This window comes from Gekko japonicus, unplaced genomic scaffold (assembly GCF_001447785.1).
Source record: "Gekko japonicus isolate JY-2015 unplaced genomic scaffold, Gekko_japonicus_V1.1 scaffold4352, whole genome shotgun sequence".
NCBI lineage: Eukaryota > Metazoa > Chordata > Lepidosauria > Squamata > Gekkonidae > Gekko > Gekko japonicus.
The window spans coordinates 1-4,243 of record NW_015169919.1 but is presented as its reverse complement, the minus strand read 5'-3'; the positions used below and the strand labels follow the sequence as shown (position 1 = coordinate 4,243).

The following is a 4,243-nucleotide window of genomic DNA, read 5'->3' as shown; positions in this document are numbered from 1 at the left end:
GGACAGACTAACACGGCCACCCATCTTGATCTATCTGAAGAAGTGAGCAGTGACTGATGAAAGCTCATACCCGGCCACATATTTTGTTAGTCTTTAAGGCGCTCCTGGGCTCTTACTCTCTTCTACTGCTACAATCTGAAGAAGTGAGCAGTTACTCACAAAAGCTCCTACCCCGCTACAAATTTGGTTATTCTTTGTGGCGCTTCTGCACTCTTGGTCTTTTCTGCCCGCGCTTCCTGGCTGCGTTACCTTCAAGCAGCCTAGGTGGCGCCAGTGAGCACAAAAAGCAGTTATGGGCGGAAGTTGGGCGCGCTGAAGCTGGCGGTGGGCGTGATCTTTTTTCCATACACTTCCTTTGTTTTTTTTAAAAAGGTGGGGAGCAGTTCTCGCGATATCGGCCGGGATTCGGTCTTTTTCCGGCAAGGCCTGCGACAAAGATGGTGGGTGCAGTTTCTGTGTTGTTTCCTTTGGGCGCCGTAATCGGGATCCATCCGGCCTGAAAGGGCTGAAATGCGAGCTGGGGGTTGCGTGGTTTGTGAAGAAGGCGCAGGGAGAGGATTGGATTCATGTCTTTGGAGGCGGGGTCGTTAACAAAATGACGGGGAAACAGTGGGGATTAACGGGGAGGGGGAGAGCGAGAACAGGCCGGGGGGGGGGCGCTTTGAGGGATTCTACACGTGCATTCTTTCGCACGAGGCGTAATTAAGTCGCGGGCCGAGTTGCCACGGGATGTGGTCACGCCTAGGGATGCCAGCCTCCAGGTGGGACCTGGAGATCCCCAGGAATTCCAGCTCATCTCCAGACTCCAGAGATCAGTTCCCCTGGAGAAATTGGATGTTTGGGAGGATGAACTTTATGGCCTTGTACCCCACTGAGGTCCCTGTCCTCCCCAGGCTCCATCCCCAAATCTCCAGGAGTTTCCCGACCTGGGTCTGGCGACCCTTCCCTTGCATCCCCTGCCGGTGGCCAGAGGAAACCTGGCATCCCTAAGCCACGGCCATCAAAGGGGCTTGGCCTAACTTACACGAGGAGAAATGGAACTTCCATGTTCAGAGGTAGCGTACCTCTGAAACTGGTTGAAGGGCAGCGCTCTGTGTGTTTCCAAAGGGCATTTAGTTGGCTGTTGTGGGATGTCGCATGCTGGGTAGTAGAAACTGGTTGAAGGGCAGCGCTCTGTGTGTTTCCAAAGGGCATTTAGTTGGCTGTTGTGGGATGTCCCATGCCGGGCAGTAGGGACCCTGGGCCTCACCCACTAGGGTGCTCTTTGGGCATGAGATTGTTGATCGGGTGTGTGTGTGTGTGTTTCTGTAGGTCTCTTTCCCCCCAAACCCAGACATGTATGTGGGGGAGGGACTGAGCGGCTTAATTTTGTTTTTAAAGGAGACCTTTCACTGGGAATTTTTTATTTATTTACAGTTCTGCTGCTTGTAATAAAAAGAAAAATAGAATACGTCCGAAGTCAGACCACACCAGTTTTTCCGCCTGTGTCCCCCCATTTGTCCTGGGTGGGCGGGGGCTAATTGGGTTGAATGATCTCACTTTTGTCTTCGCGTTCTTCTAAGGTGCTGGGTTGCCTGTCTAATTTTCCTTTTGCCGGTTTTTCTCCTCCCAATGACCCTGCTAGGCAGGTTAGCTTGAGAGAAGCCCCCCCGCAGGCATCCTGGCTTGTCCCCGGGTTCACCGGCTACGCTGCACTGGCTCCTTCCCTGCCCAAATGGCAGTTTCTGAATAGGTGGGAAATGTCTGACTTGGGACACAGAGAGCGAAGCCAGGCCTGTCTGAGCTTATTTTTGCTTTCATTTGTCCTCGGCAGGCGGAAGTGGAGCAGAAGAAGAAGCGCACGTTCAGGAAGTTCACCTATCGAGGTGTGGACCTGGATCAGCTCCTTGACATGTCCTAGTAAGATTGTTCTTCCTCTTATTGGACTTACACCGCATGTATTGCCACTGACTGTAGGGCAGCTTTCCCAAAGGTGTTTCTGTCCCCGTAAGAACATAAACGGAGCCCTGTTGGATCAAGCCAGTGGCCCATCAAGTCCAACGCTCTGTGTCACACAGGAGTCAAAACCAGTGTTCCCTCTAAGCTGAGTTAGTGTGAGCTAGCTCACAGTTTTTAGCCTCTGGCTCACGCATTTTTGTCTCAGCTCAGGGAGGAGGGCTCCAGAGCAAACTCATTTATGCAGAAGCCAAATCTCCCGCTCCCAACTTTTATGCCAGGAGCTCAGAAAGTTGAATTTTTGCTCACCGGACTCCACAGCTTAGAGGGAGCATTGGTCAAAACCCAGGTGCCATCAGGAGGTCCACCAGCCAAGCCAGAATTCCGGAAGCCCTCCCACTATTGCCCCCCAACCTCCAACAATACAGAGCATCACTGCCCCAGACATAAGAGAAGCCAATATTGGACCAGGCCAATGGCCCATCCAGTCCAATGCCCTGTCACCCAGTGGCCAAAATCCGGGTGTCATCAGGAGGTCCGCTGGTGGGGCCAGAACTCCAGACACCCTCCCACTGTGGCCCCCAGAGCACCGAGAATACACCACATCACTGCCCGAGACATAAGAGAAGCCAATGTTGGATCAGGCCAATGGCCCATCCAGCCCAACACTCTGTCACCCAGTGCCCCAAACCCAGGTGCCATCAGGAGGTCCGCCGGTGGGGCCAGAACTCCAGAAGTCCCCCACCACCACCACCACTGTGGCTCCCCAGGCACCAAGGGCTTTCAAGTGAAACAGTTTATAATAATTGACGGTAACAGTGCTCTGGAGACACCAAGCTGATTCCAAGGCATGGTGTCTGTTGCTCTGGTTTGGCAGTGGACGTATTGTGAGTCCCTGGCTCAACATCCTCAGGGCTGTGGGTTAGGGATGGATGGGGAGAATCAGGTTGGGCAGAAGATGGGGCAGGAGAGCAGTATTCTTCTCCGCACATGGTGTGCGCTGTCTGTATTTTGTATAGCTAGAGTTGAGTCCCGCAGCCCCTTAGAGCTCAACAAGACTTTAGGACAGTGTTGGTGAACCTATGGCACGGGGGCCAGAGGTGGCACTCAGAGCCCTCTCTGTGGGCACGCGTGCCATCGCCCCAGCCAGGCCCGGACCATCATTAAAATGTCGAATTCTCTGCCAAATAATTTTAAGTCAATGAAAGCATTTGGGATTGCGTTCCTTACTTCGTTTGGATCATCTTAAGTTAATGTATGAGTTGTTTTTTTCTAAAGTAAAACCTCAGTATTCAGGTTCAATTGCCGTGTTGGCACTTTGCGATACATAAGTGGGTTTTGGGTCGCAGTTTGGGCACTCGGTCTCTAAAAGGTTCGCCATCACTATTTTAGGGGGGTGAGCATTGGAGAGTCAAAGCTCCTTTCGTCAGATCAGCCAAAGGGGGTTTGGACTCTCGAACACTGGCGTCCCGGAAATCTTCTTAGCCTCGAAGGGGCTGCCGCACTTCAGTCTAGCTCTTGTACTGCAGACCAATACGGCTACCCCTTTTGTGTGTTGTTCTCTCTCGCTGGGGTTGCATCTTTTAATCTGCCATGGGAAACGTCTCGGACTAAAACCGAGAGCCAGTTTGGTTAGGAGCGCGGACTCTAATCTGGGAGAACCGGGTTTGATTCCCCACTCCTCCTCCACATGCTGCTGCTGGAGTGACCTTGGGTCAGTCACATGTTCTCTCAGAGCTGTTCTCTGAAGGGCAGTCCTCGAGAGAGCTCTCTCAGCCCCGCCTACCTCACAGGGTGTCTGTTGTGGGGAGGGGGAAGAGAAAGGAGATTGTAAGCTGCTCTGAGACTCTTTTGGGGAGTGAAGGGCAGGGTATAAATCCAATCTCCTCCTCTTCTTCTGGCTGTTGCATTGCCACCCCGTTGAGTGTTGTGGCAGAGTGAGGATTCAAACCCATTATCTCACTCTTTCGACACTGCTGCCTTGTTGTCCACACAGCTGTTGAGTTATTCAGGTAGAATTGAATATTCCCTGAGCTTTGTGGGTGGTGGTGGGGTTTCCGTGCCGACTCCCGTTCCAGCGCTGAGAGCTTTCCTTTCCTTCCTGTGTCCCCAGCGAGCAGCTGATGCAGCCGGGTCCCACTGAGCATGCGCAGGAACCCCAGCGCGCATGCCCAGAGGGACGGGCGCAGACATCCCGCCAGTTCTCTCTCTACCGCCGCGTTGAAAGGGCCTTTTTTGCCTTTCCTCCTGACCGGATAGCTATTACTGCCGACTCCCGGTCCAGCGCTGAGAGCTTTCCTTTCCTTCC

At 53.1% G+C, this 4,243-nt stretch overlaps 1 long non-coding RNA gene across 1 annotated transcript; it reads left to right on the top strand.

The window, feature by feature from the left end:
- The first annotated feature begins 365 nt into the window (after positions 1 to 365).
- On the top strand, positions 366 to 4,066 carry LOC107115756. Its single transcript, XR_001482683.1, has 3 exons — positions 366 to 440; positions 1,814 to 1,899; positions 4,049 to 4,066. It is a non-coding gene; the product is annotated as an uncharacterized LOC107115756 (long non-coding RNA).
- Positions 4,067 to 4,243: the final 177 nt, after the last annotated feature.